The sequence below is a fragment of the Protopterus annectens genome, chromosome 11.part0 (assembly GCF_019279795.1).
Source record: "Protopterus annectens isolate FY-2018-M chromosome 11.part0, PAN1.0, whole genome shotgun sequence".
In the NCBI taxonomy this organism is placed as follows: Eukaryota; Metazoa; Chordata; order Ceratodontiformes; family Protopteridae; genus Protopterus; species Protopterus annectens.
Genome location: NC_056745.1, coordinates 333954937 through 333981396, shown reverse-complemented (window position 1 = coordinate 333981396; position 26460 = coordinate 333954937). Strand labels below are relative to the sequence as shown.

General features: G+C 36.7%; 1 protein-coding gene across 1 annotated transcript in view; it reads left to right on the top strand.

The window, feature by feature from the left end:
• Positions 1 to 26460, top strand: part of CHST11 (carbohydrate sulfotransferase 11) — an 866488-nt gene that overhangs the window by 574502 nt on the left and 265526 nt on the right. The window lies entirely within an intron of this gene.

Below are 26460 nucleotides of genomic sequence, written 5' to 3'. Positions count from 1 at the left end.
TTTGTTAGGGCCATGTTGGTGTATTATAAATTATCTGAACGTGTAATTTTAGATACATGTCACTTTTGAGATCATTTTAGAAAATAATGTCCTTTGCTATCGAGACAATTATTTTCTACAAACAAAAGGGGTAGCAATGGGTACCCTTGTGCCAACGCCTATGCTAATTTGGTGTTGGCACAATGGGAAAAATGCTTTGTTTTGAATGAAGATTCAGTTTTGTTGACCATCTTGTATTTTATAACAGATTTGTAGATGATGTGTTTTTGTTGTGGAGGGAACTGTTGAACAGCTTTTGAGTTTCAGAGCATACCTCAATAGTACCACAGATTTCCTTAGTTTTGAATGTACTTATTCTTTAAACACCATTGATTTTTGGATGTTAGAATAATCAATACCCATCAGGGCTTTGATACTGAACTTTATAGGAAGGAATGTTGGAGAAACAATCTGTTACATCGTGAGAGTATGCATCCTCGGCACATATACAACAACATTATTACCAATCAAATGGTCAGGATCTCCAAACTAACATCTCAGATGACAGCTTATAATGAACACAAACAGACACTTACTAGGAACTTTTTATCTAGAGGTTACAACATGAGACATGTATCCGAAGCCATTTCTTTAGGTGACTCACATAGATTATCTGATGGAGCACCTTTGATCAATAGAACACATAGACGTTCTCACTCTGTCAATAGGAGGACTAATGATAACCATAATAGGATTATTATTCCCTTCACCAATAGAAATAATAGCATCCTGAATGTATTCAAGAAGCATTGGAGTATTTTAATGGCAGATGACACGATTAGTTCTTTAGTTGATGTAAGACCTAGGGTGGCATATAGGAACATGCCTTCATTGAATAGGCTGTTATGTTATGATCGCTGTCACTCTGATGCGCCTCAGAGCAATAGAATAGGCACCTTTCCATGCCATATGTGCAATCAATGTAAGTATGTATCTACTACTGACACTTTTACTCATCCTATAACTAACAAGAGGTACTTATTTAGACAACATGCCACTTGTAAGTCTTTGTGTCTAGTATATGTAGCAACGCAAAGCTTGCACGATGTTTTATGTGGGGATGACCACAAGGTCATTACGAGAGCGCATCAGAGAGCATGTTTATGCAATTAGCAAGTGCAATATTGTCAATGCACTTGCGAAACATATATCAGAGCTAGGTAATACACATGGTTTCAGTTTTCAAGTGTTAGAACTGGTTAACACAGGGAAGAGGCTAGGCAACATAAAAAATAGGATTGAGGAAAGGGAGAGCCACTGGATAATGAGGTTACAAGCCCATAGGTTTGGGCTTAATGAGAAGTTATCTATTAAGCCTTTCTTAACTTCCAGGTCCTTAAAGCATTAACATTAATTAAGCTTTTAATTGTTTTATTGAATGTTGTGATGTCACTACCTGTTTTTTGTATAAAGGGAGGGGGGTTTTATACTGCATTTATATCTGATGAAGCGTTGAGAAGCAACGCGAAAGCGCTTATACCACTGCAGTCTGTTCATCTGTTGTTCAATAAAATGTGGACTTTTGGTTTTACCTGAAGATTTTGGAGTTTTATTCGGTTTGGCTTACATGGTGCACTCTTTATTGTTATTTCACTTGGTTCACTTGGATTCTATAAGAGTGCTTTGCTTGGCGGTATTGTTCTATTTGCTGCTACATCTATAGTTATGTTGTATCCATTTAGATTGTAATATATTTGCACACACACGTCCATCTAGCTGTAGGTCTACATTCTCTGTGCTGTTGCATGACTGGACTGGATGATATGCTTCTGACAACATTGACTTTATTTGTATCTGTCGTAGCTTAGTGGTAATTCCCTTTGTCTATGGTGTGCAGAGTCATTGGTTCAAGACTTGCAGGAACTGTTTATTTTGTTTCTGGGCAGAACATGGGCTGTTGGGTACTGAGTGATTATGGCACATTAAAGCGGTTGTATGCAGGTGTGCACAGGTTTGCGTGGAGCTAAGCACTGCTAATCTCCGGTTACAGTTTCTAACATTCATTTAGCTTCTACTTTGCTTAATCTGTGTAGGTAATGCTTACCCCCGTGCAAACGCACTTACACATGCTTACTAGTGCTTATATATGCTTACTGCTGCTTATTTGTGCTTACACCTGCTTACTAGTGCCTTATTAATACAGTAATCCAGTTCACATTTAATGTTATTTAGTAGGTTATACAAGAAATATATGAGAAAAAAAATGTTCATATACAGATTTCACATGGAGAATGGTATGTGCTGCAGTGGGACTCAAACCGGGAATGCCTGCTCATTAGGCAGATGCCCTGCCCACTACACTATTGCTGTGCTGATTCATTTGTATATAATTTCCTTGTTATCCTCTTCGGCCTTTTCAGCTGCTTTAACCATAGCTAAGCGATGGGCATACCCGCGTACCTATGGTTAGCTGTACTCAGATTTACGATAAATATGACAGGTTTTCTTCGGTTTATTTATATGTACTGTTGCTGATGTACACATGGGGGACTGCTGGTGGGGATATGCGGACACCTATGAGTGGCTTCGCTCATTTATTTACCCTTTCTGCTGTTCTGCTTTGCAGGGGCTTGTTTATTCTGAGTGCTCTGGTCTCAGACATGCCCCCTGCACTCATACATGCTCCGTGTATGGCTAGGAGGTCGGGCAGAGTGCCTTCATTAATATGCATGGCACGCTGCCATCCTGCTCCTAAGCGGCCGCTTCCATGCAGGTCTGAACTAGTCCTGCACAGAAGATTAGTAAATCCGGGGGATAGTTTTCAATACATGAGTAAAAAACAAGATAGAACAACATTCATTACTTTAGAGAAAGTTTCTCTTTGTTTCTCATAACTCTCATACAATGTTCTCTGTGAAAAGTTCATTAACAAATCCTTGTTAGCATATCCTTCTCATTATTTTCTTCTGAAACGTGTTAAATATTGACAAGATTAAATTTAGGAGATTGTATTCCTTTTTTACATTTTATTCTAAAGTTTTACTACCAATTGTAAAATATAAAGTACTTGATATGAAGATGGCAGTAAGTTATTCTAAATTCTTATAAGACAAGTGTAAATCTCATTGTTTACTTCATTATTTTATTAACAAATGTTTTGTTATTTAGCAATCACAAGGTACTTATTAATTGCAATAGAATGGTTTGTGACATAACTGTTTGAAACTGTGTCTTATGTTCATAGTTGTTGATTAAGGCAGTCAATTCACAGTCTAACGACACCTTAAAAGAACTGCTTAGAATTCTTACATAGGTCAGGAGAGCTGTCACATCCTTAAATGCATTGTACATTTCAGAAATTACAGGCTGAAGCATCAAACTAACAATGGCTATTGATTGTAGGATGGTAGAAGGTGGCTTCAATGATTTGTTCATTGTACCAGGAATTTTAAATTCCATGTTTGGTATTGTATATAGTTCTGATTATTTCTTAGATATGTGTAAAGTTAAAATTTTGTTCATAATGGAATACACAATGCAAGAATGTGTTTTCAAATATGTCTATATATAAATATGTTTCACTTAATGTCAATGGCCTTAATGACACTATAAAAAGGGGAAGTTTATGTAAATACCTTAGAACAAATAAAGTGGGTATTGCATTTATACAGGAAACCCACCTAATAGAAAAAGATGTGAATAGGTTGTTTTTTAATGGTTACTCAACACTTGCCACGTCTCACTATCAGACCACGAGGAGGGACACTATGATTTTGTGGAAAAAATCCTTACCAGTACCTAAAATTATTGATTCATATTTGGACAAAAATGGTATGTTAAGTATGGTAACCTTGGAAATAAATAGAAAATACATCACTTTAGTCAATGCATACTGGATACCTGGTATTGGAGCAGGAACTGCAAACAAGTACTTAGAACTAATCTCACTTAAAGCTAAAGGAGATATTATATGTGCAGGAGATTTCAACTGCATTCTTTCTAAGAATGATACTACTAAGAATGGTAACTTTAAAATGTCAGCTGCAGCAAAAAAAAAATAAATAATTTTATCACCACTTCAAATTTGAGAGATATTTATACCATAAGAGAATCAGAATCCCTACAATATACACATTACTCTTTTAGGTTTGGCACCCAAACAACTATTGATAAGTTATTTGTTACTTATAATTTATTATCTAAGATACAGAAAGTCAAGATCAATGTATGCCCATTGTCCGACCACAACGCTATTTTTTCAAAATCCACATAACACCCAGAGACCTGATATACTGGCAAAGATTACCTGCATATATTACCAAATTAAAAGATTTCAGAGAATGGTTGTTAAAAGAAATAAAAATCTTTCTAGATTTTAATGATAACAATGAGACCTCTAGAATTATACTTTAGGATACACTTAAATCATATGTACATGGTAAAATCAAAAGTTGGTACTTAAACAAAAAGAAAGAATGGGATAAGGAGCTAATACACATACAGTCAAAAACCGACACATTAAAAAAGAACTTGGACAAAAAAGATGCTACAAAACTTTCTGAAATAGAGCAACTGAATAGGACATACACAGACATTTTAAATCACAAATTAGCAATAAACTTAGAAAAAAATAAAGCTACAAACCTATATTATCAATCCAAAGAATATGCATAGACTTGCACTTAAATATAAAAGCCTGACAAAAGCTAATCATATTAAGGAAATTATAGATAATTCCATGAAGAAACCTAAACATGTAACAGATTTAAAAGAAATACTAGAGGCCTTTAGAACACATCATGAAACACTGAATAACACCAACCCACATAATACTGACAATAGCATGAGAGACATGTTTTTGAAAGACAATATTGATAAAAGATTAACAAAAGAACAAAACTCTAGACTCCTTAAGTCTATATCATTAAAGGAACTTAAGGGAAAAATACAAAACATTAATAATAGTAAGGCCCCTGGCTTTGATGACTAATAGGGGAAATATATAAGATACTTCCAGATGAGACCTTAGAAATTCTAATAGATGCCTTTGAAAAATTCAGAAAGAATGATGGAATTTTCCCTTCCTGGAAATATGCTATGATTTCATGCATTTTGAAACAAGACAAGGACCCTAATTTTATAACATCTTATCGCCCTGTTTCTCTTCTGAATATGGACTACAAGATTTTTAAATCTATTCTAGCAGATAGATTGAATACATTTTTACCAAAAATAATAAAAGAGATCAAACAGGGTTTATCTCACACAGGAAGGTCCAAGACAATTTAATCAAACTATTAACATTAATGGACCATGCAAACAAAAAAAAGAGAGAGAATTAACAATTATTAGCCTAGACTTGGACAAAGTGTTTGATTCTTTAAGTTGGCCCTATTTATTTAAAGTTCTAGAAATGTATAACTTTTCCTCAGATTTTTTAAAATTGCTGAAGAAGTTATACACTACTTCTATATCATACATTAAAATTGGAGCTTTCTTGTCAGGACCACTTAAAATAATGAAAGGCACCAAGCAAGGGTGCCCTTTATCACCTTTATTATTTGCTCTATCAGTGGAGCCCTTAGCTAATTACATAAGAACTAATGATAAAATAAACAGCTTCTATGTCAATGCAAAGTACAATTCCAAAATCCAGCTTTTTGCTGATGATATCTTATTAACAATTGGGAACATAGATACTTCAGTTGAACATCTTATAGAATCTCTTCAAAACTTTGAAATGATATCAGGCCTAAGTTTTAATCAAAATAAAACTGAAGCTATTTTGTAAAACAAAAAAAAATAAACCCCATTCTGGACAGATATAGAGACTAATTGGGCTAACAATATGATTAAATATCTAGGCATAACCATTAAAGCAAACTGTAAAGACACTAGGCAAACACATTTCATAATGTTAGTAGACACCATTAAAGATTACTTAAACAAATGGAATAAAATGTTATTCACCATGGAGGAAAGGCTATCATTACTTAATGTGATGATACTACCCAAAATTTTGTATGTTTTTCAAGCTATCCTAGCACCCCCTTCCAAAAAACTAATGAAACAACTCAACTCTATATTAATAAAGTTTTTATGGTTTTAAAAAAAAATAAGGATTAGTCATTCATGGCATTACAGAAGTTGAGAATAGGGTGGAGTCTTATTTCCACATCTAGAACTATATACTGAATCAATTATTTTTAACACTATAAGTCATTGGCTAAACATCAAATATACTTTCAACTGGAAAAATCTACATGAAGCAATATTACTAGACAATTGTGAGGAAACAATAAACAATGATATGTTTTCTGAAGTGGAAAAAGTTTACCTTGTGATAAAAAACATTTGTTTTAATACAAGTAACAAAAAAAATTCTCTCCATTTGTTAATTACATAGTAAACAATTTCAAACAGCTAATGTTTAAAGATAATAAGATAAGAAATCTTTTATTTATTATGTTTCCCATAGCTTTAACAAATAAATGCTTGGACTCTTATAACATGAAAAAAATAGAAAAAATGAAAGGAAATGGACTAGTTTTCTGGCATCAGATTCTTGATCACAATTATATACAAGACGCAACCTCTCTCATAACAAGATATAACATAAATCAAAACAACTGGCTAAACATACACACTTTTAGAGAACATACAGTTAATGAGTTTAAAATAAATCAGATAGTGAAATCCACACCTAGACCCAAAATTCTAACACTTTTTTTTTGTGAAATCAACACAATATGCACAAATGACGGACTATCAGTGTCAAGGTTATATAGGACATTGTGAATGGATTTACCAGCTCCAGATGAGTCCCTATGGAACTATGCAGAAAAAAATAATAAATCTAGCTTTTTCAGAAAAAGAGAAATCAGTAATACTTAAATCAGTCAGTAAAACTGCATCATCTCCCTTTTGGAAAATTTACACATGGAAATTTATTCACAGAAGTTTTTTCACTTCCCAAAAAATAGCATTAATATCAGGTAATGAGACATCATTATGTTGCAGATGCAAAGAAGTAGAATATGCAGACTGGGTACATGTGTTTATAAATTGTAACAAGCGTTGTGGCTGGATAAATGTGACGTCGCTGACTCATTATTATTATTTAATGCTCCGATTCCAGGGTATGTTCCACGTACACAAGTGCACCTCCGCTGGTCCCTTACTGGCCAAAATAGTTTTGTAATAGAGAATTAATGACTATGACTTTAAGAACTACAAGAAGGACACATAAAAAACTAACTTGGTTAAAACTTAATAAATTGTTAGATAAAATGTGAATGTACTGACAAAGTGACTTCTATTATGGACATTGTATATAGTTAAGATTTGTTTATATTGTTTAACATTTTTGATGCATTTGTATTTATGAAAACTCAATAAAAATTATGTGAAAAAAAAGTTGTTTCTCCCATAAATGTTGATATAAAATTCACTGCTTCTTTCTTACATGTTTAGGTATTTCTGTTCTGTATTTGTATTTATATATATTTCTAATTTGTATTTGTATTTCATATTTGCACTTTTTCTTGAGCTTTTCTCCCCAGGCATCCACTGAAAAGGGACCTTTGTCCAGTTGGACTTTCCCGGTAAACAAATGTAAAATAAATAAAAATAAATAAATGTTTCAGGGCGCAGACCAGCTTCCATATAAGATATGCTTAGTAGTAGTGGTAAATTAATCATGGTACCTAGTGCAGTCATACTCGTGTCTATGGTAAGAACATCTGCTTTTATAAACTGAATGTTTCAGAGCACAACAGATTCCACTTAAGGCTTGCTGATGAGTTGTAATGACAAGAAAACGCGTCCGTATTCATTGGAGTCTGGATATTTGGCTTTACTCTATTACAAAAGGCCTGTATGAAGTTATGCATTCTCACTCCTTTGTGCCAGAACACTTTGATATATTTCAGCAGCAATTTGCATACTCTTCCTTGATGCCTTGAAGAAGGGAGGCTTGTAAATATTCTTACACACACATTTCTTTGATTGCCAGACCTTTTCCAGATGGATCATCTCTCTCTCTCTCTCTCTCTCTCTCTCTGTATCTGCTTGGGAACATTTTCTTTTTTATATCCATCTTTGATTGGTGCTTACTCCCCATGGGTAATAAAAACATCTGCTTTTATGCACTTATTTTTTTTTAGCACAAGCCAATTTCCATTCATGATGGACTAATGAATAACAGTGAGACACCAGTCCAAACTAACTGATTTTTTTTATTTTTGTTTTTGTATTCTTGATTGTGTGTGTGTGTGTGTGTGTGTGTGTGTGTGTGTGTGTGTGTGTGTGTGTGTGTGTGTGTGTGTGTGTGTGTGTGTGTGTGTGTGTGTGTGTGTGTGTGTGTGTGTGTGAGATGGTAGACTATCTTCAATGGTAATTTTGCCCATAATGCTTTAAAATGAATTTGGGGCTATTTCCATCTACACGTTTCTAAAAAAAAACTGCAACAGTGTATGAGCTTTCAAAAGACTGAGTAAAATTGATATTTTTCAAAAGATACTTATGAAAGTATGAGAATAAGATGATGCTTTGGAAAAACTGTGCAAAATACATTTTTTTCCAGCAGACTTGCAGCAAAGAAGTAAACTGTGAAAAGCTAAATAAAACTTACAACTGATTTTTTTAGTGACGATGCTGCAGAGATATGAAGTATGACAAGCTATATAAAACAAGCATTTTTGCTGTATAAATGCAGCAAGCAAGCAGTAATGCCTGACTGTTAAATAATGCACATCTAGAGCTGTTGTGAGACCTGATGCCCAACCTGGAAAGCATTATTGCTTACAGATAATGGGCTAATGAATGGTTTTGAATTTTTATTAGCATTGCTACATACTTTTTAATATTTTTGCTGTAATATACTTCCCCTAATGTTTCAGTCTTGCTGTAGCATTTATTTATTTATTTATTTAACATTTGTTTACTGGGAAAGTCCGACTTGGAATGAAGCCAATTTTCAGCGGAGGCCCAGGGAGAAACGCTCCAACAATATAACATTGTTATTAGAAGATGTATTTTATATCCAAACTATGTACATTTTTAGCCTTTCTAAACATGTGGGATAAGAACAATGTGGGGATTTGAGAAAGTATGGGGCATGTTAGTGTGACACAGAAATAAGCATTTGGCTCAGCAGGATTTTTTTAGCTTACTTGCTAGAGTAGAAGACAAGTAGTCTGTGTAGGCCAAGGTGTATTTATTACTCTTCAAATGTTATGCTTCATCATAGTGACTTACTGTTTCATATATTTAAAACTGAAGGTACTAAATTAGCTGTAATACAGTGTGTTAGAGCACAGCAGAACCGCTGCACTGGTCAATGACTGGATACGATGGAAATGGTGGAGGACTGCCTTATTAGGAACCAAAAGACAACAGAAAAGGAAACCTTATCCAGGCTGAATCCATAGTACCAGACTGACTTTATGTAAGGCAACTTAAATTCTTGAAGTATGTCTTTAAGCAAACTCATTTTATTTCTGAATAGGTTTGTGGTGTGAAACTACATTTTGATGGTGCAAATGGTTAGCTGGTGCTGTATCATAGGGCAGAGAAATACTAAATTCGTTTTAAAAGGAACTTTATCAGTGTAACAAAAATTATCATAGAACCAAGTCACAGAGTGAGGGGATGGCATTCTAATATGACAACATTTTTCAAAGTATGCAGAAGCTGTGTTGTTGCTTACTTTTTGGTCAATGCCTATACCTTGCCACATATATTTATCGTATTTCAGGTCTACATAGACAGTCTGATATGCATTTACTAAACACTTTGGGGTTTATGTTGATTCATCAAAGGCAGTTTCAGTGAACACAAATAAGACCAAAGCAGTTTGATGAAACCACCTAACATTTAAAGAAAAATGTTAGGAGGGGGCAAGCTCCCCCTGCATCCCCAAAGATAACAACAAGTTAATAGGCTGCTACATATTAATTAATTGCTGCCAGTTTACTATGCCATTACTGAACGAGACACTGGGGAGGAAGGAGGGAAAAGGGTTTGCTGTCTCAGGAACCAAGCTCTGCTGCTACAGTGCTGGTAAAGAGTACTCAACAATCAAATTATACTTTTTAACATATCGCCAATACTCACATCACATCTCGAATAGAATGTTGGCATGAATTATATGAACAAATAAATCTGCTGTTGTCGGTATATGTATCCACTAATTTATGATTTGTACAAAAATCATTCTGCATTCGTTTTTATAACATATTATTTACCCATATCTCTGACTTTGTATGTGTCTATTTATCTTACACTGTGTATATTCATTTGATCTAACTCAGTCTTCCTATCAGGTAATTCCATGTTTTCAGATTACCCGAGTGTAACTGAAATCATCATCAATCAATACCCTTTTTCCCATTATGTACATGTGGTCATTCTGTCACATCAGCTGCTGCCACCTCCTCAGTTCAGTGCTACTCTCCTACCTTTTTTAGACCGTCATGCCTAGCCATCACAGTTCTTCTTTCACATAATCCACAGATCTCTTTTGTGGATGTCTTTGTTTCTTCTTGCCTTCTTCCTGTCTTTTCCAAAACTTCTTCACCAAATCAATGTCTGCTTTCCTGCACATTTGTTGAAAACACTGTAATCTCTTCTTTTTGATCTTCTCTACAGTTGGACTACTTTGGTATCTCCTAACCCCATTTCAGGCACTTAATCTCCATCACCTCTAGCTGCATCAACTGTTCTGCTTTATGTGCCCACATTTCTATGCCATACAGAAGTATTGGTCACACCACTGTTTTGTACACCTTACTTTTCAGCTTCCTTAGCATTACTTCCCATGACACACATTGCCAGTTGACTGAAGCCCGTCTGATTCTAGATTTCACCTCTTCATTCAGACGTCTGTTCTCATCCACCACTCTTTCCATATACTTGAGACTGTTACCTTGTTCCACTATTTTTCCTTCTATCTCAATTTTCCACTTATTCTGATTTTCCCTATGTTCTGCCTTGACAGTTGTCTTATCTATAATCCATTTCATCCCAAATGCCTTCACTTTTGCTTACCAGTTCCCTATCATTTGCTGAAGTTCCTGTACAGAATCAGCTTGTAATACCATATCATCTGAATACAGCAGCTTTGTTGATCTGTCCCCTCTGACTTGTTTGCTAATGTAGTCCATTATCAATATGAATAGTAGTGGGCTCAGAGCTAAAGCCTGATGCAAAACCACTCCCAATAGAAACTCCTCTTTGGGTCCAAACACTGTTCATACTTATGTTATTTGGTCCATTGCCTGAACTGATTCTGTTAGTGTTTCTGACATTACAAACCATTGCAAGACTGCCCAAATCATCTTTCTTGGGACCTTGTCATATGTTTTCTCTAAGTCTAGGAATGTCCAGTTGGATTTTTCTCCACTGTCTCAATACAAATATTATGTCAGCTGTGCTGCATTCTGGTTTGAATCTAAATTGCTCATTTCCTGTCTTACTTCCTACTTTGTTGTTTATTATTTTATCAGTCAATTACTCTAGCACTTTCCTGCAGGAATTTGATATCTCTGTACTGTCCATAGTCATGAAGGGCCACTTGTTCTTAAACATTGTCACTAGAATGCTTCTTCTTTGGTCATCTGGGATATGCCTTTCTCATCATACCACTATGATTACCCTCAGGATCCATTTCTTACCTAACTCAGCCATCATCTTGAAAATATCTGCTGTGACCTCCCAGACTTAATTTTTCTTTCTGCTGTTCTTAACTTTTTTTTTACTGTAGGCTCTTCCTCTTTCATTGCAGGCTGTGTAAGGAGCAGTGGAGCTTCTGTGGCGTTTTCTTCATGCAGAAGCTGCTAGAAGTATTCCTTCCATCTTCCTTTTATGCACTGAGAACTGGTGAGCAGATTGTTGCTAGCATCCCTTATGAATGGTGTCTGATGACTGTTCTATATCTTGCACAGTGGTATAATTTGTTTGTATCAACTGCTGAACCACTTTCTAGAAGCTGTTTGTTAACCAACAATTCTTTCTTAGACATGCCCGTCTTTTTTGTCTTCCACTTTGCAATCATATTTTCTTTTGATAACGTCCTGAACTTTTGCATTCCACAGCCAGCTTTCCTTATACCTTATTTCCATACCTGGCTTGGCCACATATTAATAGCTCTGTATCTATTGCCTTCACCCATCTTGTTTTGAGAAACTGTCATTCCTCTTCTTAAACTCCTTCTGTTTCTTCTTCTTTCAGAGGTGCTAGAGCCCTCAGTTAGGGCCCTGAGTATTTCAGTGGCCTCCTGTACTCTTCATTCTAGTGTTTATTGCCCTTAGAGTATTCTCTGAATACTGCATGCAACTCATTGTGGCCCTAAGTTGCGTTTGTTGCCCTTAAAGTATTCTCTGAACACTGCATGTAACTCACTGTGGCTCTAAGTAGTGTCCAAATTGTGCCAGTGGCCCACTTTATGGCTCAAAAGGTCCTCATACAAGTCCATCTACTTAGTTATAAAATGTGAAATAAAATAAAATAAAATAAAAATCAACAGAACATCCATCAAGTAACATTTTTTTTAATTTTTTTGTGGCCCTTTAAAACTTTTCTCACTTATTTTCCAAGCATAATATGGAACTATTTTTACACAATATACAATCATTGTTCCAGTCAGTTCCTTTGCATTCTTTAACCTACGAAATTACATACTTATAAGTGTTTTCAGAAATGTTAGAGAATTAAAAAATACAAAAAAATACAAAAAATAAGTTGCTGTACTTATTAATTCTATTACCAGACTCATGAAAACTTACAACATGCCAGATTGTTGGTTTATGGAGACTTTCACAGTCTGTTTAATGTTTGTTCCTGCTAAATATGCTGCTACAGCTAAGTTTGCTTTAGTCGTTTTCAAGAGCAGACAGATGAATTGTACTATTTATTGTTTTGCACACTGTCGTAAATGTACTGCTAAGATCTGTTCATGAGTTCCCATTTACGTTTTCATTTAATAGACATAACTTAACAGAAAGCTACTTTCTGTCTGGCAATGCTCTCTTCTGGTTAGCAATATGCCTCACATCATTTTCATATCTAATAATGAGTTATTTGACATACCTAAATGAAATTAGTCTGGTTCTGTAATGATTTAGAGGAATATGAAATGTGTCCAAAGTGAGAGTGTGTTAAGCAAACTGTTCATGAACAACTTGAGTAATGAAGGCTGTGTTTCATGTGCTTTAACCATGCTTCCTTCTGTATCACCCATCAGGTATTTGATTATATTTACTGAAGTAACTGTCTTCCATTTTTTGATCTGATTATGAATGAATCAAAGTGCTGAGAATACTGACAACATTTAATTTAGGTAATGACATTATATATATATCTTCTGGCTTTTCCCGGTTAGGGTCACCACAGCGGATCATCTGTCTGCTCATGATTGGCAGTGGAGTTTTATGGTGTCGAGTTGCCAGCCCGGCGCCCAACCTTCCACAGAAGGCACACATGGACACACTCACACCTAGGGCCAATGTAGAGTGTCCAATCCACCTACTGCATGTCTTTGGGATGAAACCGGAGCACCCAGAGGAAACCCACGCGACCACAGGGAGGACATGCAGACTCCACACAGAAGGCACCCCAGCCGAGAATCAAACCGGAGAACCTCTTGCTGTGAGGTGGCAATGCTAACCACTGCACCACCGTATATATACATATATCTGTATAAAGACCTTCTAGGAATAGCAGCAGGTAGGCTATACAAAAAATCAATTTGCCATTCTGTGATGTCATTCATTCATTCATTCATTCTTTAATTCTCTAATAATCAACCTAATGTATTTCCAGAATGGAGAGCAGAGTATATCACTCAGTGGTCACAAGGTGATGATCTAATCCTAAATGGGGTGCCAACCCAGTGCAGGTACTCACACACAACATGCACACCTGTTAGCAGTTTAGAAGATCACCATTTCACTTACAGCCCATCTTTGGGGACATGGAAGGAGGTCAGAGCACATGGGGACAATCTGTGTGTACACTGGGCTGATATGCAGAGCCCACACCGAAGCCCCCCCCGCCCCGGCTGATAACCAAACTGAAAAATCAGGCACTATGATACAGCACTTCTAGCTGCTTCACCACTGTGCTACCCAGCCTGTGAGATAAAAAAGTGAATTAGGCATTAAATGAACAAGTTCTACTAAAACAGGTCAGAGGTCTGTGACTTAATGTTCTGTTACGGAGTTATCCTTTTGATGCATTTTCTATTCTTCCTCAAACTAATGCTGTTTTGATACTGGAATGAGATATGCCAGTATTGTCATATTTCTTTGAACTCATTTTCTGCAGCTGTAATAATAGCACACTTTATGCATAAAGATTCTGCCCTGTTAACCATATTCCAAACTGTTCTTCTGCTCTGATCATTCATTTGTCTGTTCTGATGGTTCTTTTTTCCATTCTGATGATTCCTTTAAGTGCCCTGGCTTTTACTTTTCTTTAGGACATTTGAGTAAAGGAGTTGCTCCAAATTCTGTGTATTTATTCTCATTTAACTCTTTTGAATAAACAAATATGCCATACGTGATGTTCAGAATATCGTTGGACAACACTGGTTCTTTTAAAGTAGGATATTCTGAACTCAGTAGAGCACACCACCACTACGCATGCAACACAGAGGGTCTTTGGCTGCAAATGCACAGTCTAGAGAAGAGAAAAAAAACAGGGCCACAATAAAATTATAATACCATTTATGCAGATGATAACCACATTATGGCAAAATGCCATACGTTTCAGTCTGCCTGTTCCAAATACTAAGTACTGTGTACAAAGAAAGTTGAAACACATGTGATCTGCGGGTTGGTTTATCATGCTGTAGGCAGTGGCAACTCTGTGTCATTATAGCCATATAAAGCAAGTTAAAAACTACACTATAAATAAATGGAAGACCCACATGAAACGTGATGTGGGAAGGATACCCACAAGTGGTAGAAAAGGTATATACAAGCACAGCTGTAAAATCCTGAGCACTTTACCAGAGCACCTAACCTTGTCTGCACAGGCAATGGGAAAATAAGACATGATACTGTATTGACAGTCTGCAAAGTGCAACACATCATCACCCAGTTGTTTCATTCACTTAATAAGCTCCTTACATATAACTCTAGCTATGTAGTGTTTCTTCTGTACAACTGTTGGACCTAGCAACCAGCTTAAGCTATAATGAGTCGTTTATACTTGCTATGTTTGCTAACAATATGTATGAACAATCACTTTAGAAATTTGCTTCATATATTATGTCTAATTGTGTTTGGGGCGGTGCTGTGTACATTAGTTGAATTATATATCATGTGTTATTATTTAATTGCATAATGTCTACTATAACTTGGTGCTTTCTTGTTGTTCATTGTCTTGGAATTGACTCCCCAGGACACCATTGAAAGTTGGACCTTTCCGCAGGACATTCCTGTTTAACAAATGTAAAAAAATAAAATAAAATATAGATTACGACTGGGTCTCTGATCATAACCAGCTTGTGGTACATTGAGCTTTATTTGTTCCATGTACTAACACAGTGAAAAAAAGGAAAAATGTGTAGGAGAGCAAAGTGTTTTACCAGTTTTCAATGCCTTTGAAAGCAGTTAAATCACTAGAGCTGTCAAATGGACAGCAAGCAGAAGTGAAGTGTTCCTCTAAAAACAAACTGCTTAAAAAGCTGTTAGAAACTTCACTCTGACATACGTTTTGTTTATAATTGTGGCAAAATGAAGTATCTAACAGCTTTTAAAGCTATTTTATCTTTTGCAGCCATTATTTGCTGGCTGTCACTGCCTATCAGTCCCCAACAGGAAACCTGATGTTAAGTGTTTAGACATGCTTAATAAAAGTTAAGCTTGTTCAGCAGCTTTCTCACATTAGAAAGTGCTTAACAAGTTTGTGGTTTCACATTTTGGAGCATAATTGCGGTGTTCTATGCATTATAAATATATTCAAATGGATAACTAGTGATAAGCTATTTAAGCAACATGTGTAATACTGTCTTATAACACACTTTTTAGACATTCAGAGATGTAGTTAGAATAAAGCAACATGAATATTACAAGAACATCTACATATTAGCTAATATCTAAGTCATATTGTAAATATCACTTAAATAAAGAGCTTTTATTTAAAAGTGGTATTGTTAATTAATCAAGAGTGGTCTGCAGAAAGCCAGGATTTTACGGTTGTCTCCTATAAGAGATAGTTTTGTCTATTCTTAGGTTAGTATTTATTCTGTAACGTCAGAAAGTCACTTAAGCTCCTGCTGTTTCAGTTCTCACAGCTGCAAAAATGGGTAGAAGCAGAACTGAATAGACATCAAAAGGTCGATGAATAAATTGCAAAGATAAACAAAGGATAAACAGCTGCAGCTTTATTATTTGCTGCATGAACATAGATGGCCCATATGGAGTACATTGTATACAAGGTCACAAGCGCAGTCAGACTCCAGATGCATAATTTTAGTTTGCTTTCTTAACACTGAGAAATCCTGTTCAGTAATTGTTAGGCACAACCTTAACTCTGTGAAGAATAAGATAAATTAGCTGTAATTTGCAGGCTGCCTACATGCCATTCTGAATATTTATTCCACTAGAGGCATCCTTCCAGCACCCAGTCATGTACTCACTTTCTAATGGCCCACTGACTGTTATTATACATTAGAGAGATGGCATTGTGGCTAGTTCTGTTTGGATTTGTATTGTATTTAGTAGTTTGGAGAGTTACTTGTGTTAGCCTAGTTAGAATGCAGTTTTGTTTTTTTCACGTCATCTTCAATTACTGACCTCCCCACAGATGTCTGGAGTGGATCTTTGAGTAATTAAAAGAATAACCCTTACCACGGGGAGGACTTTTAATTTTGTTGATCTTCAGATCTGTTATCTTATGATTCCCAAATCAATGTTTTAGGTTCTAGACTTTGTCATTGCAATGGTGTTCTGCTTGTTTTGTAACTGCTAATTCTACAAACTACCTCCCTAATGACATTTTAATTAAAATAGTCTTAGGTATAACATAATTCATTTTTCTGCAATGTTATGCACCAGTAGACATGTTACTAAAAAGCTAATAGGAAAATTGCTGTAATATTTTTACCGTAAGTAATATAATTGAGATATTTCATCTGATTTTATGTGAGGTCCTTAAAAGATAGTGACAGGTTTACTGATCTCATAGTGTGAAAGGGTGCTTATTTTGGTCAGATGGAGTTATGCCAAACTGCCCTTTATCAAAATTCCACTTACCTTTAATGCATCTTTCAGACTAAAATGAAAAAGTGACAACTTTGTTTTTTTATTTCATATGTAAGGCAGAATAGCATCTCCCATTTTTCTGTCATTTCTTTCTTTGCTACAGTTATCTTCTCACTCATTCTATCTGTATGTATCTGTCTTTCTGTCCATCTTTCTGGCTTTCCCTTTTTTTTGGTCCCTTCCTCTCTAGTACTATATCATGCCTGTCAACAGCTTTTTCTGGCCTCCCATCAAACAGAAATTATCAGTCCTTCTTGCCGTTGTTTAGTATTTATCTGTTATGCATTCCGGTAGATTTTCAAATGTTGTTAAGATGAGCCTCACTCCTGCATCCTCTAGATATCAGGAAAAGCATTTTAGCCCTTACATAAATAATGTATATCCTGCACTGTACATAAAGAGACCCCCCCACCCAATCACCCCAAGACATTCACCTACACACACACATGACATAATCACGATTTGACTTAGTATGCTTATCTTTAACGAATAAAGTACAGCCAAATATGTTTACTCGTGTGCTAATACCCTCCTGCATTTAATCTGATCCCAAATTAAAAATGGATATTTAATAGTCAGCCAATTAAGTGTGCAACATTTTTATACTTGCTTGAGCTTCCCTTGAAAAAAGTCTTGACCTTCCCAAGAGTGAAATGTAGTTAGTTTTTCCAAAAATAATTTTTTTCAACACTGCCCATGTTTTTTGCTTTCTTTATACAATCCAGAGCAGTTCATGTTGTCATGTTCTCTCTTTTTCTCTCCCGCCCCAACCTGGTCACACTTGCTACTGCCAGGATCACTCATCCTTCTTACCCCTACCTTTGGTCTGGTGGTCCAGGATGGTGCTTTCCACAGGGAGCGAGGGAGTGCATCTTCTGTTGAATTCAGGGAACATCTCAATATGGTCACTTTTTGATATGTAAGGCCATTTTTTTTTTTTTTTTTTTAAGTAATCTTTGCAATATGTCATTTCTATAAAAGTGATACTTTAATTAGGTTTCTGATTTTCAAACAAGATAATAGCTGAAATAGGATCTGTGGGTCCAACTGACTTACCTTGAACAATAATTGGTTAACCTTAATGAGCGTCAGGCCCACTGCCCAGGACAGTTCGGCAATGATGTTTGATTCTACACTTCTCTGTAAAGTCACCATCTAAACAGAAGGTAAATGTTTTCTGCAACTTCATTCCAAGAAGTAAAATCATAAGAACACATAAGAACAGCATGTAAAGCCTACAAGTGTACAAATGGTTAAAAGCCATTAAAGTCATGATATTTAATTTGTTGACTGCAACCCTTTAATAGTGGTGAGTTTCAAAAGTCTGATCTGCTAGTTTTTATGGGGTTTCACTTGATCTCCTGCTTCCTGTTGCACTTGCAAAGACATGTTGCCAGATTAGTGGATAAGCCTCTGAATTATGTGTGTGTGTGTGTGTGTGTGTGTGTGTGTGTGTGTGTGTGTGTGTGTGTGTGTGTGTGTGTCTGTGTTCATCCTGACATCTGTTCCAGGTTCCAGGTCTAGTTCTCAGCCTTGCTCCCACTTAGTGCTGAAAAAGATTCTTTCTTACCCACGATCCTGAGTAGGATAAGTCAGGAACTTAAATAAAAGTTGAGAAATCATCACCTATTTGACCAGAGACTTATTCTCAACAAACCAACAAGGTTTTTATTGCTAAGTTCACTGAATATTGGTTATTTGCTCCAAATTGAGCAAGAAGTGAACAATACCAAAACAACAACCTTTTTTCAATGAAACTACCATGTAGCATTAATCATTTTCTGTCAGGTATAATGGCATTGGAGATTATTATTTTTATTATTATTATTATTATTATTATTATTTTATAGGCTGTGTGGAGCACAGTCTCATCCCTAGAACATATTACTCCTATGTGTTCATCCGAGTCATCCTGCTTTTTTTCCAAAACAAATCCTGTTTCCAAAACCAGTTATGGTCTGAGGAAGCCACCAGTGTGGCGGTGAAAGGGCTAACCTGTTTTAAACTACCCATTTTGTCATTAAAAGTTTTATTCAAGTGGATGCTATCTGTGCATTGATATATATATATATATATATATATATATATATATATATATATACACATATCAACTCTGAGGTCGCAGTACCTGTGATAAAAGAGAATATTCAGAGAAATGGCTACCTCAGACTTAGTAGATATACGTCCATTTTTTTAACCATTCAGTCTGTGTGTTTCAGGACTTGATCTAGCAGGTCCTGTCATTTCAAATAGTTACCACAAACATATGCTTTTGCACTCTGTTTAAACTTTAAGCTGATATTCTAACATCTTCTCCTTAATTGAAAAATAAAGCCCATTTGAAACAGGTACTTCAGTCCCTGGGCTACTCGTAGTGACATGTTTTTTAACTAACTATGAACTGCTTGATTAAGAAAGAGGGCAAGTGAATAACAAGGGCACTATTTATCATTGTGAAAAATGGTGACATATTTGATGTTTTTACATAACACACGTTTATCTGCAAATTTTATTTATTTATTTTGTATTTGTTTTCCTTGATGCCCTTTTGATGGCAGTAACTAGGAGGGGAATGAGGATCTTAAGTGAAAAGATTTTAGTGTTTAATCATTGATTTAAAGTCAAGTCTAAAGTTGGACTGAACATGTACAGCTATCACCCCACTATTGCTTGGAATAGGCTCCCACTAGAAATCAGGACCCTTACACATCCTAAACAATTTAAGACAACCACCAAAGAGCACTTTAAAAGTCACTGGTCCTGCCACTGCACTCTCCCTCCTTAAACATCCCCTACTTCTCATAGCTTAATCTACTTTCTGCCCTTAACTCACTCTTCTCACTGGCTCTCTCTAATCTTCCTTGACTACTCTTTCTACTGTCTTCTAAAATCTATTAAGCAAATCGCCTCAGAGAAACATTCTATTGGAATTGTCTTGCCTTCATGCAACTACATTATGATAAAACTGGGTTTTTGTAACCACTTACCCCAAAAACTATATTCATCTTAATGACATATTTCTTTTTATACATCTTGAAATAGTTTTGGTATACTCCTGACTGACATAGTATGACATTGTATTGCTACTTAATGCCTTGTAATAATCCCGTAGCATTGCTGTTTAATGCTAATTTATAATGAAAATTGTATAAAATCTTGGAGCTTTTCTCCCTGGGCCTCCGCTGAAAAAGGGCTCTTCAGCTCAGTTGGACAATCCCAGTCAACAAATGTAAAATAAAACAAAATAAAAATTTAAACTAGTTAGGGGAAGAGGAAGAGACAATAGCAATAGGTCCATACAATATCCCAGGATGCTTTCTAAAGAGCATAAACATGACCTAGCAGGCCTTCTAGAAATGTGCTTTGTGCTTCACGAATGAAGAATAGCAACAGTCATATATATGAATTTGAGTAAAGAATGACAACAGAGGGATAGTGAAGCTTAATAAAATTGATAAGAATAGAAAATGTGGGCTGTTAAGTGAATCCTTCTATTTAGCTTTTCACAAAAAAGATAAGGAAAAATTACTATATCTAGTCATTAGAAGAGCCAAGGATAAAGGAGTGGAAAGTCATCAATGAGTGTTTTACAAATTGTATAAATTTTGAATACAGTATGTTGACTAGTTAGGATGGTCTACAATTCCAGAAAAATGAAGCCAATGAAAAATTCTCCATAAAGGAAACCCAAGACAGAATGAACTAATTTTTTTTTTTTTTTTTTTTTTGGAAAGCAGTGCTACTTAATGTCCTGTGCAAGGATGCTGGACTTTACATGCTCTTCTATTTTATTATCAGCTCGAAGGTTGCCAAAGGTTGGCAAAGTTAAATTCTGACTGCCGCGACTTCCACAGTAAACTGCATTCTCTGACATGAATACAGAAGCATAGCAAGGGTGGGGCAAAGGGTAAATACAAAGTGTTAGGGGCAGAGATCGAGAACCCAGAAATGCTGAAAGGGAATAGCAGAGTGTAATAAAAATAAGGGGATGCTCAGAGAAAAGTTGGAAATGGTAAGGGAAGGGAGGTGGAAAGTAAGTGATTTTAGGATAAGGGATGATAAGACACAGGCTGTTGATGTAAAATATTAGTATAATGCTCCTAAATATGGTGAGACATTTCATAGATTACAATACATTGTGTAGAGGGATAGAAATTTTTGTCTTGCCAGGAGCTAGGCAGGAATACAGTCATGTATTCATTAGGTGTTTTAATTGAAACTTGAAAGATTTCACCTAAGATGTTTATTTAAGAGCAAGTGGAATGAAGTTCCACATTTTAGAGATATAAGCTGAACAGAGTGAGTCACCACAGAGTTGTTTGATTTAGCTATCAGGAGTAGTTTTTTTTTTATCTGCTGAGGGAAGAGGCTTATTTCATGATTAAAGAGTGTGAGTTAGGCTAGTGCATTTTTCAGGTTTGTGAATAAGGTTATGCATGGAAAGTAGCTGAGATAGAGTCAAGGAGTGAGGCAGTTGTAGTTGCTTTATGGCTACACAGTTGTGAGATTTATGTTACATTAGCAACAAATCTGGTGTCTTTGCTTTAACATTGCTCAAGGAGATTGGTCTGGATCATCTAAAGATTATTGAGAATAAGGGCTGCATAGAAGAGAGCTGCAAGGGGGAAACCTGAAGCAATATATTTTCTTAAGCACTGTCTGTTAGGTACGGTTTTATCCTGTAGTGGGGCCAATTTTTTTATTACCTCATTTAGATGGTAGTCAAATTTCAAATTGCCAGCAATTATTGCACCTATTACCTTAACGTGGGTTACTAATTCAATTTTACATTGCTGGTGGAGGTTAAAGCGAAGAGGGATTTCTATTTAGAGAGCTGTTTTCGGGTGAACAGGATAAGCTTGGATTTTTTTGGTGTTTAGAAGAAGCTGAGAAACAGATATCCATGTTTCAGTAAAGGTAAGTGAATACTGGGTTAGTTGTCGTAACATATTCATTTTTTTAGCTGCACATATCAGAGTGCAGTTATTTACATACTGGATGATTTTTGTATGTTTGGTTGTGGTGGGGAGGTTATTCACCGTGAATACGTTGGCTGAATCTCTCTAACCAGTTTTAACCAAGACCTGAGTTAGGTGACTACACAATATTATGTAATTTGCTGGAATATATGATATACAAAAGATGAACTTCTAAAACAGAAGATAGTTAAGCATTCTTTTAAGAATACTGCCTTCAGAAATCGACTTTATAAATAATCGTTGCATTCTTTTTTACTACATAACTTTTTAACTAGTATTGTGTAACTGAGCATACTTGCTGTAGCCATTGGTTGATGTTTGCACAAGATTTGCGTGTGCTCTAGCAGAGTAACATAACGCAATTTGGTAAGAGAATAACAGAATACTGTTTGCTAAGAGAGTGTCGAACAGAGTGTGTGTGTATATAACTTTAAGAAGCATTTCCAGATGGAGGCACGTGCATATAAATATTGAGCACGTGCAGGCAGCCAGGCCATCTTGAGAGAACAGCCAGAGTGTTAAAAATGTATGAGTGTAGTAGTCAGTCTGTTTATAAGTATATTTAATTTTAAGTTACTAAGCCTCATTTTTGATGAGTTTGTGTGTCATAAAGCTGCTTGAACCAAACCCACAGCTGTTTATCTTTTTTATTCTGACTGTATCGGCAACAGACAGTAACGTAATACTGTTTGTTGGGAGGTTTTAGACAGTGTAACATGACACTTTCTAACTGATGTGTTGTTTTAATGCTCATAGATGCTACTGCTTATTTTAGGGGCTTCCTTTGTTACATGGACTGAAATGCGTGCTAGTAGTATACATGTACTCACTTTCTTTTGGTGTTTGATCTATGACATCTGCAAAATGCTTATGTTTATGGCCTTTTGGACAAGAACATAGATGCTACTGCTTATTTTAGGGACTTTCTTTGTTACATGGACTGAAATGTGTGCTAGTAAGATGCGGTGGTACAGCGGTAGCGTTGTTGCCTCACAGCAAGAGGTTCTCCTGTTTGATTCTTGGCTGGAGTGCCTTCTGTGTGGAGTCTGCATGTCCTCCTCGTGGGCGAGTGGCCTCCGAAAGACATGCGTGAATGGGTGTGCCTTCGCTGAAGGTTGGGCATCGGGCTGGCAACTCGGCACCATAAAAGTCTACTGTCAATCATTAGCGGACCGGAGTTCCTCTGTGGCGACCCCTAAAAGCCGAAAAGACAAACAACAACAACTTAAATGCGTGCTAGTAATATAAATATACTTATTTTGTTTTTGTGTTTGATCTATGACATCTGCAAAATGCTTATGTTCGTGGCCTTTTGGACAAGAACATAGATGCTACTGCTTGTTTTAGGGACTTTCTTTGTTACATGGACTCAAATGTGTGGTAGTAATATAAATGTACTTATTTTGTTTTTGTGTTTGATCTATGACATCTGCAAAATGCTTATGTTTGTGGCCTTTTGGACAAGAACAGTAAACCCTGCTTTCACCTTTGGTAAAATTATATTCCATTCCCTTTCTCATCAAAAATGTGGATATATCGAAGGCAAGTTAAATGTTGGGGTTCATAAACAGTGAGTACTCAAAGGTCATTTCTGTATGGTGGTTTGTGTAAGGTCTGATATCTTTTTTGCATTTTTGAAAAACATGAGAGAGAAAAAATCACAAATGTTTGTCAGCTATGCTGGCATTCTGTACATAATGTAAAAAAGTTGTTATATGTGCATTTAAAACTATAACATCAACACTCTGATCTGCTTAAGAATCTTAATAATGTCCCTAAAAAGTATAACAATGAGTCTTAGCCATTGCCCAGAACAGACTGTTTTGTATGGTTTCCTTTTCATAGGAGTCTCTATATATTTCCAGTATTAAAATGAAATACTAATATTTTAAATGGCTGCATTTCTAGCAGTTCAATGATATTTAGGTTCATAGGTTCATAGGTTAGTACTAGGCTATTGGCCCTAGGGCCTATACAAGCCTAGCCATAACAGTTCCCTGGTTATTTCTTCCCACACTAGTTACTTCCCTGGACCTGTGTCTAGCAGGGCGACTGACGTGATCCCCGGGGTGAATTTCCTTTCTCCCATCCAGTTGTCAAGGTTCCTTTTGAAGAAAGCCAAAGAGGTGCTCTGCTTGACATGTATGGGCAGTCTATTCCAGAGTCTGGGGAGTCTCTGGGTTAGGAACTTATCCCTCCAGCATGTTTTGTTTATTGTGATGACAAGGTTTAGATCCCTGGAGCGTGTGGCTCTGAGGGATTGGGATTTCTTTAAGTGTAGCATGTTCAACAGCTCTGGGTTTGACATGGCCTTGTATGTTAAGCAGAGATCACCTCCGAATAGACGATATGCAACAAAGTATAGCTGGAGATTTTTAAGGCGGTCAGCATAGGGCATCTGCTTTAGGCCTGTGATTCTTTTAGTGAGGTATTTCTGCGGCTTTTCTAGTTGTTGCAGATGTCTTGAGAGGTACATACCAAATGGGGCATTGTATTCTGTAATGGGTCTAATGAGGGATGAGTACAGTGGGACAATTACCTCCTTTTTTCTGGATGAAAAGCCCTTAGTGATGAGGTGTGCCACAAAGAAGGATTTCCTGACTGTTGTGGCGATGTGGTTATCGAAGGTGAAACCACTGTCCACCTGTGCCCTAAGCCTCTTATCACACTTTTGGTGTTTAGTGTACTGCTACTTGTGTGGTAATTCATGGGTACATGTTTTCTCCCAAAGGGGATAACTATACATTTCTTGGCATTGAGTTTGAGCCCATGGCTGTGGCACTAAGCATCTGTTTCTGTAAGGCCCTTTTGTAGAGTATCCACATCATTTGGGGATTCAATAATGGCTCCCAGTTTACAGTCATCTGCGAACTTTGTTAGCCAGAGTCCCTTAGTGTTGGCCTGTACTTCAGAGAAGTAGATGCCAAACAAGAGTGGTCCCAGGACTGAACCCTGAGGTACTCCACTTGTCACTTGTCTTTAGCTGGATTTGGAGTCGGCTACTTTTACAGTGTATGTTCTGTCAGTAAGGCCAGTTGGCAACTCATCGAGTGATGTAGGGATTTATGCTCAGTTTAATAAGTCTATCTATGATTCCAGAGTGGTGGATGGTGTCAAAGGCCTTGGTGGGGTCCACATAGGCTGTGTCGACTGCCTTACCCTCGTCTACGGCAAAGGAGACTGATTCCAAGAAGTCAGTCAGGTTCAGGAGACAAGATCGGCCCTTCACAAACCCAAACTGGTTGGGGTCCAATGTTTGAAGGTTGCCAATGTCTTTGTTTATAAGTCCCATGATAATACTTGCCATAGCCTTGCAGATCTGGCTCATCAGACTAATGGGGCAGTAGTTCCTGGGATCCAAGATGGATCCCCCCTTGAGGAGTGGAATAACTGTAGCTGTGCACCACTCAGTGGGCACAGAGCCTGAGGTGAGGCTATGATTAAACATGACACTTAGGTGAGGTGCCAGTTCATCTTGTAGTTCATGTAGCACACAGCCCGGGATGTCATCTGGTCCCATGGATGCTGTATTCTTAGCTTTGGAGAGCGCGTTTTTACCTGTGTGCCGTTATTACTGGAAATTTGCAATCTTCCAGTATTGAGATGGGCCGTTTAGGGGGTGAGAGGGGGGTGAAGTTGGCACTGAATTGATCTGCCAGGATATTGGCAATATCCTTGGGATCAGTATATTTAATGCCATTCTGTTGTAGTTCAGAGCAGATCTGAGCATTGCCATTTAGATTCTTGACATAGTTATAGAATGCCTTGTGGTTGTCTTTGGAATCTTTGGCAATTTTATTTTCGTAACTAGCTTTGAAGGATTTTATGAGGGATCTCAGCTTATTACTGAGGCTGGTAAGGGAGTTTTTTGCATCCTGGGATTCTCCTCTTTTCTGCAACAGTTTCTTCCTTTTGTTGTAAAGTTTGTTTATGGCAGGGGGCCACCAGATTGGCTTCATTTTGTTGGAGAGCATCTTGGTTCTATTTGGGATGGCATGATTCATGCATGAGTGGATGTGCTTGTACAGTGCCTTAGTGTAGGATTCAGCAGTCAAACTTTCAGTTCCCATCTGCATGGGTATCATGAAATTTGTCACTTCTGACTTGAGTACCATGAAGTTGGCTTTGGAGAAGTTTTTTATGGAGGTTTCCTTACTGGGGGTGGGATGTGGATTCTAAGGGTGATTAGCTTATGGTCAGACTTGACCAACAAGGGGGTGACCATAGGTGTG